Here is a 15,758-nt window from a genome sequence, read left to right as displayed (position 1 = left end):
CTCAAGGATACAAGTTATAAAGTCACTTGTAACTGAGGCTAAATCATTTTTGTTTCTAATCCAATGACTAAAATTGTGTTCTACCTCCCTATGGACTATTGGTATTAGTTTTCTTTGTTCCCTCCGTGTGGCTTTGGTTTGGTAAGATTTGAAGTACACGTGAATACAAAAGTACCTAATACAAGCAACTCATCCTTGAACTGGATCAAACAGAATGCCCCCATGTGGTTACCAGCGCTATGTTTAATGGTTTTGCTCAGGAAGAATTGTGACATCTATAGCTCAACATCTTAGAGATTCAGATGCTAATTAGGAAAGGCCACTTCTCACCAACTGGAGCTTAAAAACATTGACAGGCATCCCATTCTGAATTTGTCTAATATTGGAGCTTTTTTTTTCTAGGAAATAAAATGAGAAAATATTGAACACAAATATGACCTCGTGTGTATGTCTGTCATTTTCTATTCAAATGTTTTGTTATGAAGAGAACTGTATATGAGAATTTTTAGATATCTAGCCCTGAGATCCTCAATACTGATCCATTTCCATTGACACTGTGAATAGATGAACTTCTATGCAGATGGACCTTGATGCAGAGTGAAACAAGCAGCAAGCATTTTGACTGTTAGCACTGATTATAGAATTGTTTCTAAATAAGGCTTATTTCTAGTTGGATATATTGAGATTATATCTGATGCTTGCTAAGTGCTCGATAAATAGATTATTTGATGAATGTATGAATGAATGTACAAATGAACTTGAAAGTAGAAAAATAAAACTAATTCTATGCTTTGCCTCTGTGGATAAGTTACAGAACTAGACAATTTATTAGCCTCAGAGGTGGAATCTAGGAAGGACAGGGATAAGGTTTAAGCAAAGCTAGAACAATAAATCTAGGGTGGGGGTGAGGTCATGAGAAATGTACAGTGAGTAATTGAGGACTTACTTTGTACCCACACCATGCTACAAACTTCCACAGTTGTTACCCTAATTCACATAATAACCCTATAGACGAGGCATTACTAGTCTTATTTTATAAGGGAAGAGAATAGGGGCTCCACAAGTTAGGTAACTACCCAAGATTACACAGCCTACAAGTGGTGGGACCAGATTTAAACTTTTAAAACCATGGCTAATGATCTTATGAGGATGGCCTTGTCTGAATTTCAATATTGTTCTGCTGAAATACGACGGAATCTCCTCAGCTGTAAGGTGAGTTCAAGCATGAGAGAGAATAAAAAAGAAATATTACATAGATTTCATTCACCAGGGAACTACAGGGATTTAGAAATACAAAGTAGCCTAAAACATAAGCATTCCAGACCAATTCATTTCATTTATTCATTTATGACCTATTCATTCAATAAATATTGATTTGGTATTCTCCAAGTACCATGAGCCCATGCTGCCTACACCTGGCCTGTGTCTTGGGTGCCTCTCCTCCACGATGTTGCATTTTCTTTGGCTCTCCAAAGTGAAGCTTATGTTGGCAGGTTTTATCCTTGAATCCATCCACTGGCACTCAGATGATAATCTGCCTCTTGATTTGTAGCCAGGGGCATCCCAGTTAGTGAGAGAGGCTGATACAAAGGGGTATGAGGAGCCAAAGGTGGTAATATGTCTCCATTCCTGCTGATAAGGCCACCTAAGCAAGTTTTCCTGAGGCTGTGGTAATCTGGAAGGCTGCCTCTCACTTATCCACAGAATCAAGAAGCTCTGTGGCCATAATGCTAGGATAAGCTAATGAGAGTGTATTACTCAATAACAGATGTTGATCTAGCTAATCTTTCTTTGGTATTGGAAGGTAGCCTAGGAACACCAGGTGTTAGAGATCAGTTTTCTCGTGACTTGTGCAATCACTTGCATGTGCACTAAGTGCGTGAGGTAACAGGTGAAATACCTAAATCAGAGTAAGAGTCAACCAGTTAACCGTGAGAATAACAAAAATAAAATGAGCTTTGAAAATGCCAAAGTGCTAGAACATATTTGTTGCTATTTTGAGTCCTTTATGAGACATCAATGGAATGGTTATGTCACAATTAGTAGATATTCAAATATCACAAAGACTTTCTTATGGACAGCTGAGTGGTATAAGGCAATGCTTTTTAACTTTAAAAGGCATATGAATCCCCTGGGGACCTTGTTGAAATGCAGGTTCTGATTCAGCAGGTCTGGGGTGAAGCCTGAGATTCTGCATTTCTAAAAAGCTCCCAGTGTTGCTGCTGTTGGTTCATGGACCACATTCTGAGTAGCATAGATGTAAAACTGAGAGTATTTTCATCCTTCAATTCATGGGAATTTATGAAACATTCTGTTTATTTTTAAAGATTTTTTGTTTTTAAGTAATCTCCACACCCAGTGTGGGGCCCAAAGTCACAACCCTGAGATCAAGAGCTGCACGTTCCATCGATTGAGCCAACCAGGTGCCCCTGAAGCATTCTATTTAAAAACATACACATATTATGTATCTGTTGCAGGATTCATGGTATATCATTAAGTGGTCTTTATTTTTGCCTTCTCTGCCCCTTTAAAATTCATTCAGTAATCATTGGGTACCCTTGGATGAAAATTTCTCCAGAACCCATGACTTTTCTGCTCATGCTTAGGTAATAGATCACCCTACTGTCAATTAAGATCACGAACCAGGCTCAATTCAGTAATTAGATTTTGGGGCCCAGGATATTAAGCAAGCTCTGTCCTTGATTTAACAGGCAAACCTCTTTTGGCCCAGTCTGGTCTTGTTTTCCCTGCACGTCTGCCCTGGAAAGAGGCCCTCATTAGTCTTTTTCTGTTCAGCCATGTTGGGTCTTTGGTTTAAAGCAGATTCTTTCCTCATGGGCTACTTCTGTGGAGTCTTTCTAGGTGCTGGGTAGCTCTTTCCTGAAGTTCCCCTGTTGCTGGCTGGCAGAGCCATTTGGAATTCCAGTGGCCACTTGCTCCTCCTGCTTTGTATCCTGGGAATTTGGCCTCACCTCCAGCTTCTTTCTGGTGCCCCCCATGACCCCCGCTGGGCCAGACTCTCATCAGCTGCCCCTGGTCCACAGGAAATGCCCTAGTGTCCTGTACCCTGAAGAACTCTGGGAATGCAGATGGATCTACCTCCGGAGTAGTCATTCAGCCATCCCTGATCCTCTAGATCTTCTGAGCAGAAAGCCGATGGCAGGCCTGGGATCTCCAAAGTGCAGGGATGCACCGCTCAGGATGGCCAAGTGGACCCATCTGAATCCTCAAGAGTGGGGTGGTGGAGACTATTAACATGGCAACAGCTCTTTTTAGAGTGTTCCCTTCACAAATATTCCTTCTCCTTTCTTTTTTCAATTCTTTCATATTCTTAAAGTAGGTCAGAAGGTTCAGAAGTCATGGGGTAGATTCTCAGAAATTTCCTTTGAAATTCTTCATATGGTAGTTTGGCCCCTTTTATTTTTATTTTTTTAAGTAGGCTCCACACCCAGCACGGAGCCCATTGTGGGGCTTGAACTCACGACCCTGAGATCAAGACCTGAGCTGAGATCAAGAGTCCAATGCCTAACAGACTGAGCTCCCCAGGCACCCCTGGCTCCTTATTTTTAAATGTCACTCTTGTTATTGTAACAGAATGTCAATGACCTACGTTTCTCAAGCACTACATACCCTGAGGTAGGGGAGATACATTTCCCTGTTTTACAGGTGAAGATACTGAGGCACAGAGCCATTATACACAAGTTTTACTCCTGAGTTTGTAGTCTTAATCCCTATGCTGGCTGTCTGGTAGAACACTTCCAAATATTTGAAGGCAATATAATTATATATCTGAAGGAGAATGTTAAAAAGCAAGTGGTATGTCAGACCGGCAGAGTGAAATCTTTGGATAACAGTTTTGGTTCTAGGTCTTAATTATTATTGTCTTAAAAGACATACCTGGATTGCATTTCCTAAAGTGTGTTCCATGAATCATGAGGCTCATGATTCCTTTAATCAATCAACATACTGCATGCTACACAGGACAGGAAATTCTGTCCCTCTTGAAGATTTACAGTCTATTACCATTATCAATTCTAGGAACTCCTGTAGAAAAGTGTATTTAACCCCAAATTATTTGATATTAGATTTTTTGGGTTTGACTTTTTTGGTAACACCAGAAATGTTCTTTGGAAGTTCCAAAGAATTGGCTTTTGGGAATTTTGTAACGGGTCCACTGATTAATTAAGAGATGCATGAAGGTGCATCTACTAATTCGATGTTCTTCTTCCTTTGGTTGTAAAGAATGTTTAGTTTGCAGTCACCTTTTGCAGTAATTTGAAAGATTCCCCACCCCAGCACATTTTATTTTTATTTTTTATTTTTTTTTAAATGTTTTATTTATTTATTCATGAGAGTCAGAGAGAGAGAGAGAGAGGCAGAGGCAGAGGGAGAAGCAGGCTCCCCACCTAGCAGGGAGCCCGATGCGGGACTCGATCCAGGACCCTGGGATCATGACCTGAGCCGAAGGCAGACACTTAACCATCTGAGCCACCCAGGCGCCCCCCAGCACATTTTAAACCTAACTTGCAATTAAACCCCTTTATTAAATAACAATAAAGGTGTTAACATACATTTGCATAAAATGTGAAATTTGGTAGATTGTCAACCTTGTTTTCACATTAGAATCACCTGGAAAGGGGCGCCTGGGTGGCTCAGTCGTTAAGCGTCTGCCTTCGGCTCAGGTCATGATCCCAGGGTCCTGGGATCGAGGCCTGCATCGGGCTCCCTGCTCAGCGGGGAGTCTGCTTCTCCCTCTCCCTCTCCCCCTGCTTGTGTTCCCTCTTTCGCTGTGTCTCTCTCTGTCAAATTAATTAATTAATTAATTAATTAAAAAAAGAATCACCTGGAAAGATTTTAAATATCGGATTGGACCACACCCCAGGCCAGTTAATGTAAGCATCTCTGGGAGAAGGATCCAAGTATTCATCTAGGCTCTGATTTGACCCCCACAGTCCATATGATAAATAACCTACATACTTAGGTGAATTCAAACTCGCTCTCTGAAATGGAGATTAAATAATCTACTACCAACAGATATAGTCTGGCAGAAATAAAATGGTTAAAACATGTAAGATTTTCTTTTTTTAAAAAAACTAAATGCATAGTACTTAACACTTCTACATGGCAATTATCTAGGATATTCCTTATTGAGGCTTTATAATTTATGATCTTTGGTGTAAGCCCCCCTCTCCTCATTTGGCTCTCATCTGTCAATTTTGTATTTCCAAACTCCACTCTACTGAAAATAACAAAATTAGATCAATATAGTTATGTTAATGGATGTAATATGCAGCTCATTTGAAAGAGAATGGCAATACATATTTTCATAAGTTCTACATTACTCAACTCACTGACCAGAAATGTGTTAATGATATAATGCTGGTATTTTGAATGTCTGAGAGTCCCGCTGATGGCACCTTAGAGATAAAAAGCTACTTAACGTGCATGAAACTGGAATGAATACACTGAATATATTTAAATTATCTTTAATGTCCTGTTTTTAGCAGCACATTTTATTCAAACTCATTGACTATTATTCCTGGAACTTAAATAAATCAACTGTGCGTTTTTGTTCATCTTGGCTCACACAATTTTGTGTCATTTAGTTTGAATAGTGATTTTAATTCTGTTTGCCAAATAAAAGAAAAAACAAAATCATGGAGCTATAAAACACAATATCAGAATCATGTGATTTAATAACAACAAGCCAGAAGTAAATTGCTATTTGGGATTTTCTTCCTTCCAATCTTGGGCGCACACACTTCCCTGCTTTCCCCTTTGGTCTTTGCTCTTATCATGTATTGTTTCTTAGTTGGAGATTTACATTTGTAGTGGGGAAAACCAATATGGTTTCTATGTAGTGAGGAACTTCCAAGATATCTTTGTAGTATCTTTAGGAAATAGAACTCTATTACATGTTTTCTCCCTGAGAAGGCAGAAATTGTGAGAATGGAAGGAGGGAGGAATTTAAAAGAATTACCTGTTGGAATATTTGAATGAGGGTGAGGATGCAGAAGGAGTCTTCTTGAAGAGAAAATGTATTTGCGTAAATGGAGGACTACTGTCAATCTGTAGAGAAGCCAGAGGATTAGCAACAAAAGATATTAACATTTGTCTTAATAAAAAATAGAGAAACTAAAGTAATCGTTGGTACACCTATACATTGAAAAAATCATTTGTAAATTTCAGAAATATGAACTGCCTTCTTAGGGACTACTGTTTAAATATCATCTGCCTAAAAAAAAAAAAAACATTTTAATTGGACTTTGGCAAGTTCTTCACTTCTTTTCCCTTTGTGAAGATCTGTTTCAACTGGCAATCCCCAAGAGTTCAGAGTTTTTAAAAGGGAAAAGGTGAGCAGACACTATAACCCAGATCTGAGCCGCGTGACAGACAACTGTTCTGGTATCATTCTTCCTAGTTGTAGTTTACTAGTCTAAAGGGCATCATCGAGCGGGTTTCATTTTTTTTTTCTTTCGAGCTGGTTTCATTTTTTTTTCTTTTTAATAAAAATACATGGAACAGAGAAAGCCCTAGAAAGGGAGTTTGAAGATGTTAGACTGAGTTCTAATTTCTTCATAAATATCTAGGAACTAACTGGAGCCTCTTGGTTTTTTCAACTGTTCAGGTGAGGTGCCATCTAATGTCTCGGAGATCCAAAACAATGAAATTAGCCTAGAGCTAGAGCGAGCGCATTTGCTTAAACCAATGGTGACACCTGGTGGCCGGCTATGCTAATGACGGCTTTCGACGCCGTCGAGCTTTCCCACGGCTGCGTAAGGCTGTTTTTTTTTAAATGGCCGCCTGTTCCATGAGATAATGTTCCAAGGACCAGGTGGAAGTCTTATCGTTCAGATTTGGTCTATTTTTTATATTACGAGTTTTTAAGAATTTTATGATTAAGCAGGTGAATAAACAACATGCTTTTCAGCGAATGATAATTTGATAATCTTTTCCTTTTAAGTGCAATACTATAAACAAAGCTCTAATTTCCTCGGGCTCTGGAGCTACCTCTCTGAAGCAGGTGATGATGCTGCCATACAATTACCCGTATTAGTGCGGGCTGTTATAAAACTGAGGCGTATTAAAAATTTTAAGTTTATTTGTGCAAAAATAAATTTTGATTGATTGTCAAGGTTTCAGCCAGGACAAATAGTAACTCTTCCCGGCAGTACTGAACAACCCCATGGATGCAAAAGGTGTCCCCAAGGACGGTACAAAAGATAATACCTCTCAAGATCCAGAGCCACTACCAAAGATAGCCAAGGCAAAACAAAACCAACCAACCAACAACCACAAACAAAAACACCCAAAACTCAATTCCAACGGTCAGTAGGACCCTAGAAGCAAATGGAGTGCAGCCCACATTTCTGTCAGCTGTATCTCGTTGCACACGGGGTGCAACATTTCTGTCTGGCCCTATTTTTGGAGCTTCCGACTGATGGCTTGAACAAGCCAAGTTCTCAGGACACAAAATGAGGCAAATAAGGTTATAGCTATCCCGGGACAGAAAGGATCAACAACCAGTGCACTTGAGAGCGAATTCACGAGTCACAATTCAAAGTTCTATTTCTGAAAAAAAAATTTTTTTTTGGCTGCCAATCTAAGTTTGTTAAAGAAGGACATGAAATTTTACCTTCCTCTCCTGCTCAGGCGCCACAGAGAAGACGTCTGGGAGAGCTGAGTGGTAAGAATTCTTACTCTGCTCCTTCTGCACTTTTTCAAGGATCCTGCCTGAAGGCTTTGGAGTGAGTGAAGTATCCGGGGGTCTCATCCTGGTCATCAGAAAGGAAGAAAAATAATTTTTCCTTTACCTTTTACCGTGAGTGCTTGGTTGAGACCCCGTTAGCTCCACAGCACCTCAAAATGGGTAAGTTTGTCTAGGTTTAAAGTTCTCCATTGTGGCCACTGAATTTCAAGATTATCTTTGGTAAAGTTATCCTGCTTGTTCAGCCTTAAAATTTTATTTAGCTGAGGCCTCATACTGACCCAGTTCAGTTTAAGTTGATCCAGTCTGACCCCAGACCCAATCTGGTTTCCAAGTCGGACCCAGTCTGTCCCCGGACCCGGTCCGGTTTGCAAGTCAGACTCGGGCGTTCCTGGACCCGGTCCGGTTTCCAAGTCGGACCCAGTCTGTCCCGGACCCGGCCCGGTTTGCAAGTCAGACTCGGGCGTTCCTGGACCCGGTCCGGTTTCCAAGTCGGACCCAGTCTGTCCCCGGACCGGGTCCGGTTTCCAAGTCGGACCCAAGACTCTGATGCAGACTAACTCCAGCTGGTTTTTGGACCCAGTCTGGGAAAAGGAATGCTCAAAGTCTGAAAGCTCCTGACACAGAAGCTGCAGGGGAGGGTCCTAGAGGGACTGAGCCATGACCTCCGGAGGCGGCAAGAGGGCAGCGCATTCAAGGAGCTCAACAGGTACCTCTGTCTGGTTGCTCCTGGGGCCGCTGGGGGTCTCCTTCATTTCCCTCTTATGACCCTGGAACTGTTAAAAGATAAACTGAAGCGTATTGCAAATTTTAAGAGTTTATTTGAGCAAAAGTTGATTCAAATTAGGCAGCTTCCAATCTAGCAGATAGAAAGGAGCTCCAAGGAGCTATACAAGATGAAAGACTTTTATAGGCTATTGCAAGGTCTCTTTCCTTTAGGGAAATGGCAGAGGCCCATTAGGTTATTTGACTAGCGCTGATCAGGTGATTCCTGATTGGTTTGAAACTGCATTTCTGGTAGAGCCTAAACTCTAAGTGAAGTTATATCTTGGTTTGGTGACGTGGGGTTTAGCATAAACAACTCCATTTTGGTCCTGTTATCTTGTTTTTAGCAAGGCTTAAACTTAAAAATTAACTTGTTTATTCCCTCATTTATTCAACTTTTATTTTTGTATCAACCTCTGTGTTGGAGCAGCAGGGATTCAGAAACAAAACCACACCCTTCAGCTACTTAAGCCTGGGCAGAGAATCTGAAAACACACTGGCCTGGGTTTGGGCTCCTTTTTGTAAGTATGGACAGTGGCAGGGCAAGTCTTGATTTTCATTTTGTTATTATTTCCTGATTTGCCTCTTATGGGGGTGAGGGCCTTTCCCTTGCCTTCTGAATCCTAGTTCTCTTCCTCCCAGACAACTCTTAGTTTCTACACAAGAATGAATGAATGAGCAAGTACACTTTTATGGGATGCTTACTATTCCCCCCCTTCCCATTTAATAGCCACAACTTATGTAGAATCTTGATATTCCCTTAGTGCAGAGTGACCACCACCTCCAGCTTAGTCCTTCTCCAGATGATCTGGCTTAATCAGAATTCCCTCCTTTCCCAGTCTCTGTTGGAGTGCTCTGTTTTTATCTTTTTTCATGCATTTAACATTATTTGCAATAATCATCTTTATTAATCTGTCTATCGGTGTTTTTTTCCCCCCCATGATGTAAGATGAAATAGCTGAATCGCATTTTAAAGAATTTCCCTGAAATGTGGGTCTTTACAATATGCCGCAACTGTCTTAACTCTGGAAAGGTGACACCCTCCCTATCCAATTCCTCCTCTTCAGCTCCTTCTTAACTACTGTCTGTATAGTTTCTGGGGTGTTCGTGGACAAGAAAGTGGATCCAACAAGAGAAAATGTGGAGAGAACCTCTCTCTCCTCTGTATCCTTGTCCACTGTGGCTTATGAAAGAGGAAGTAGAGTTAGAAGCAGGTGTGTATTCAGTTTAGTTTCCCCAGGAACACTGCCAGGTGGTTCAAACAGAAATCTGAATTATTTATAAGAGACTGTAGGAAAATATTTACTTTAGGAACTCTTACCATTTTAGGCTGGAAGCATTTATAGTCTCTATTATTTAGAGCTGCAGTTGGCCTTACTATCATTTATTCATTTGTACATTGAGTGAGTGAGCCTTAATTCACCAGGTACTGTGGGAATGAACCAGATTAGGTTCTTCTTCTTTATTTATTTATTTATTATTTGAGAGAGAGAGAGAGTGAGCATGGGAGGGAAGGGGCAGAAACTCAAGAAGACTCCCCACTGAGCACAGAGCCCAACTCAGAGCTCCATCCCATGACCCCTAGATCATGACCTGAGCCAAAACCAAGAGTCAGACGCTCAACCGACTGTGCCACCCATGTGTCACCAGATTAAGTTGTTTTCTTAAGCATTTAAGAGAGTAAATTTGATAGACTTAATAGTGGTACTTTAAAAATATTGCTCCCTCATTCATGTTCCTCTATGTAGTCTAGGGAGCTAATGAATTTGGAGCACACAACAGTGCCATAGAGGATGGCCTCTTACTGCTTCCCACATTCTAGGGTTTGCATGTGCCAGCACCTAGTAGTGCCTGTCACATAGTAGATGTTCACTATATAATTGTTAACTGACTGCTTGAGTGAATATGATGATGCCATCTTCCTCCTTAAAACTTCTTCTAAGGGCCTCCTGTTGTACAAACAGTAGAGTCCCCTCCTTGACTCTGACCTTCAAGTACTGCTTACCTTTCTAACGTCACTCACACAGCCCCATCTGCACTGGTGTTTTTAAAGTCTCTCCTATCTGAGAACCTTTGCACGTATTTTCCCTCTGCCCAGAAGACTCTTTTCTCTGTCCTTCTTCGGGTCCCAGTTCAAATGTTCCCTTCTCAGAAAGTCCCTATTTAAGTAGATTCCCTGCTATTCTCCAGTTTAGCACCTTGTTTGTTGCTGGTATAGCATTTACCTCAATTTTCAATAATTTAATATTTAATATATTTTTAAAAATCCTATTTGCTTTTGTTCCCAGACAGCTAGCTCAGGGCCTGCCTAGAGCAGATACCACAGAGATAGCGATACCAGGGATAGGGCAACGCATAAGTAATCATGAAGTAAGATTACTATGTGCCTTTTGCAAATGGCTGGAAAGAATATGTGGGTAAAACAAATTTTTTTCTCTCCACTATAAACTTCAGATTTTCTCTGATCTTTTGGGGTTAAGTATTCTCTAATCTTCTAAGGGGTTAACAAAATTTTTCTTAGTCTGTGGGTCACATAATTCTGGTTTCCTATTTTGTAGATAATCTCTCTGCTATTACAGGCTTCACTTTATAGAAGCAAACATACTGTTACTTTGTTGTGGCAAATCTGGATGGACTAAGACATCATGTTCTCAGGTGCTGCACTGTCATCTCTAAATCTAAGCTCCCATCATCTCTGGCCTGGATTGTTCTTGCCCTCCTATATTTGCTCCTTTACATGGCAAACCAGAGTGAACTTTAAATCAGTTGTATAGTCTGTCCTAGTTACAATTCTGGCCCTGTTACATGAAGGCATGTGTGATGATATGTTATGAAATCTCTCTGGGTCTCAGTTTCCTTATCCAAAAAATAGGGATAGTAAAGCATTTATCTTATAGGCTTTTTAAATGATTAAATGAGTTCATATTTGTGAAGCACTTAGAGTAGTCTTAAGTACATAGCACTATATTTGAACTTATAAAATATAATAATAAAACTCCCATTTTTCTCATTACGCTTAAGTAAAATCCTGACTCCCCTCAGCTCTAGCCCTTTCTAAGGTTCTATGTTATCTTGTTTCCTGCCTCTCTCTTCACACTGGCTGCTTACGACTCCTCCTTGCTCACTATTCAGCCACATGGGCCTTTCTTCTGCCTTCTGGTTTTAAAACCTACTTTTATCAAGGCCCGGTACATTCTTCCTCCAGATCTGTGGTTAGTTTCTGTCCTTTCTGACTGAGATCTCTGTTAAAACATCGCCTCTTCTGAGAAACATTTCCTGACCACCTTATCCCTCACCCACCCCCAACTGTACTCTATTCCAGTATCTCTATTGTTTTTTCCTTAATAGTTGCCAAAATCTGTAATTATCTTATAAATTGGTTTATTTACCTGTTTACTTCTTGTCCCCCACACCCCCAGGGTATCTCCATGATATCAAGCCCTTAGTCTGCCTGGTTTACCTTAGTTTTCCCAGGGTATAGAACAGTGCCTGGCCATCTGGTAGGTTCTCCACCAATATTTGTTGAATAAATTGCCAGTCTTATAAGTGCACTTCTCTCCATAGGGTGGAATTATTGCCATTTCCTTCTTCTTGGCTAATGCATGAAATCTATGGCATAAATTAATCTTAAATTAACTATAAGCATTTAGTGGGGATTAAGCAAATTCTAAACTTACATGAATATCGTTCAAGGAATTGTTTTGACCTCTCATTGTTGCATGTTTAAGGGCTTTTTTTTTTTTTTTTGTATTTTTAGTGCCCAGAGTTAATTAAATAGGTCTGTAGTGTAATTTTCTTTTTCAGTCAATACCATTTTTATTAAATTATTATGTAAAAATGATATCTCTGGTCTTCCCTGATAGATGCAATTTAAATTCCTTGGAATAGTTGAAGAAGATAAAGAAGGAAGGAAATAAGGCTGGGATGTTCTCTCAAGACTTAGAGCCTAACGTACTTTGAGGAATTTATATTGTGATTCATGTCACATTTTATCAGTTTGGTAAGAATGGAGTATAATGATAGCCCACTTAAGTGTTATATACAAAAATTACAGAGGAATATGGAAGAAAGAGGCATTTATCCTAACTGGACAGGGCTTTGGACATAATAGTGGTGAGATTAGTTAGAATGAATGAGATAATCATTAAGTCCTCCACATCAAAATCTATAGGGTGGTGTGAGATAGCAATATTAGCATCATGTATGTACTAGAAGGACTATCTGCAGTGAACTCTATATTTCTGGAAAAAATTCGATGCCTATAAGTTGTCATAATCTTCTAGGATTTTGCTTTGGTTCTAGCACCTTAGTTCTATAGCTACACTTTGTTGGTCACTTTGGCCAGGCCTCTGTCAGAAGTGGTCCTAAAGCAAAGTGATTCAAAGGCTGCCCAGAGCATTCTGAAGGGCTTCACAGATCAAGGACATTAAGGAGATCATATAAACATAACCTCCTCCCCTCATCTCTAGCCCATACTAAGAATAGCTCCTGGTTTCATGTAAATGAGTCCTTGATTCTTCCAGTCCTGGTTTGTATATGTTTTCCATCAATTTTTGAAACAGCGACATATTGGGTTTAGAACATTTCCTCTGCTAAGTCCATTGAACTGGTCATCGTTAGCTATTTAATTTACCTAGAACAATGTGCAATGTAAAATAGAATATATAACATTTTGTCAAGCCTGTCAGAATGCAAAATTTTTGTGTTCTATCTTTGACCTCTAGCCAGTTGCTAGAAACTTTGAGTTCCTATTTTATTTATTACTATAATGGTTGGATTTTTAATGAAAACAGATTAAGTTCATACTCAACAAAACATGTAATTAATTCAAACAAACCTTAAGTGATGTGGTAGACAGATGATGTGGTGGTGACTCACAAAGGTTCTCCACTTCCTTGTATCCATGCCTTGTGTAATACCCTCCCTTTGAGTGTGTTGGGACCTGTCATTTGCTTCTAACCAATGGAATAAGCCAGAGGTGTTGGGATGTCACTCCCATGATTAAGTTACATTATGTGGCAACAAGCCTGGGCCATACTTAATCAGATGAAAGCCCCTGAAACAGGGCCTGGGCCTTCTCTAGGGTGAGAGATTCTCCTGCTAGACTAGAGGAAGCAAGTTCCTACAATGTGACCTGGTTTTGAAGAGAGTTCCCGGGTAGGGAACATACAGTCCTACAACTGCAAGGAACTAAATTCTGCCGACAACCAAGTGAGCTTGGCAGAGGACCCTGAACTTCAGAAGGGAACGTACCCAGCTAACAACTTGATTGCGACTTTGTAGAGAGAACCCAGCTAAACTGTGCTCCGGCTCCTAATTCAAGTACCAATTCTGTTCACATGCACATACAAAACAGCATTATAAACTAGTTTTGTGGTGGGAAATAAGCACAGCTGGCTTGGTAATTATTACCTTTTCATCGAAGATTTGCTTGAAGGTTGCCTGTGGCTCCTACTCACTGTGGCCAGCAGTGCCTTGGACGGCATCGTCCCTCAGATTAGACCTGCTTGGAGAAATGGTAAGTGCCCTTTCTCTTTGCCTTTGGTAGATGTCACCTCTTTGGGTCTTTAACAGAGGAGACCTCACACAGTTCTAGATGTAATTGAGAGCCCTAAGAAAACCATTAGAAATCCAACCGAGGATTTCCTGTGTGTCTGAAACTGAAGATAAGAAATAGCTCCACCCTGATACCCTCCCTCTTTCCCTCATCCCTGGGGTCTGGTAGAAACCTAAGCAAATGTGGACATTGCTGCTATAAACATCGGGGTGCACGTACCCCTTCGGATCACCATATTTCTATCTTTGGGGTAAATACCCAGTAGTGCAATTGCTGGGTCATACGGTAGCTCTATTTTCAACTTTTTGAGGAAAAACAAACAACAACTCATTCTGCTAGTAAAACAACTTTTATTCTTCAGGTTGACATAACAAACTGGATTATAACACTTCCCTGAGTGCTCTGCTGTGTTTTTGTTTTTGTTTTAAAGATTTTATTTATTTATTTGAGAGAGAGAATGAGACAGAGAGAGAGAGAGCATGAGACGGGGGAGGATCAGAGGGAGAAGCAGACTCCCCGCCGAGCAGGGAGTCCGATGCGGGACTCGATCCCGGGACTCCAGGATCATGACCTGAGCCGAAGGCAGTCGCTTAACCAACTGAGCCACCCAGGCGCCCCAGTGAGTGCTCTGTTGTTAAAAAAAAAAAACATTGGGGGTATAGCAGTGAACAAAATGGGGAAAAAATTCCCCACCTTTATGGAGCTCTCATTTCTGTGAGAGGATCAGTTGAAACACTGAAAGTTAAATGTGTAGTGTGTCAGAAAGCGATAAGTGCTATCAAGAAAAATAATGTAGGAAAGGAGGACATTTCACTTCTAATCTATCAGCAAATTCTGATGGTTTTACTTTTAAAATATTTTCAGAATCCAGCCACTTTTGCCACGTCCACTACTCAGGCCAACCCACCAATAATATATCAAGGGTGGAATAATGCAGTAGCCTCCATATTGGTCACCCTGTTTTAATGTGGCCCCTTTCAGTTTATTGGTAATAGAGCTTCCAGTCATCCTGCTAAAAAGAAAGTTAGATAATTTATCTCCTCTAAACTCTCCAATGGTCACCTAGAGTAAACAGTCAAGTCTTTATAATAGCCATCAAAGCCCTGAATTATCTGGTCTTTGTTTTCTTCCCTCTCCCCAGCCTTACTAGCCTGCTTGCTGTTCCTTGAACATTGCATCTCCTGCCTTTGTTCTTGCTGTCCTTCTGTCTAGCAATCATCACATTTGTTCTTTTTGCTTTGGATATCACAGTTCTCAAATCACCTCTGGTCCTGACAGGAAATAGCCCATTCAAAGTAGGTAATTTGAAGAGCATTTTGCAGATATATGAGCAGGGTGTAGGGAAAGCACTGGGTCTAGTACCATAGAGAACCAGGGGTGAGGTGAGGGGACTGAGTTACCAGGATTTGGACATGGTAAGTCTGTGTGAAGAGGGCTGCTGAGGCCTTTGGTAGAAGGATGCAGCCAGCCTGTGGGGACCCTCACAGGGAGGGGGGTAGAGGAATAACTACCCTGACCTCACTCTCTCTAATCTGCTGGTGTTCCCCTTTGGAACCCACTTCAAACCAGTGGACAAGGCAGACTAGTTAGCTTTCTGGGGCTGGGAACAGAGTAAACAACAATACCCTTCTTCATCTCTCAGACAAGCAAAGATGAAAAGATCAACAATATGCAGTTTGTCGAACAAAACAAAACGGAACTTCTGACAAGAAGATTAAAGGGGCTTCC

This window comes from Leptonychotes weddellii, chromosome 12 (assembly GCF_054177405.1).
Source record: "Leptonychotes weddellii isolate Sample4059 chromosome 12, ASM5417740v2, whole genome shotgun sequence".
Lineage (NCBI taxonomy): Eukaryota > Metazoa > Chordata > Mammalia > Carnivora > Phocidae > Leptonychotes > Leptonychotes weddellii.
This window is presented reverse-complemented; position numbering follows the sequence as displayed.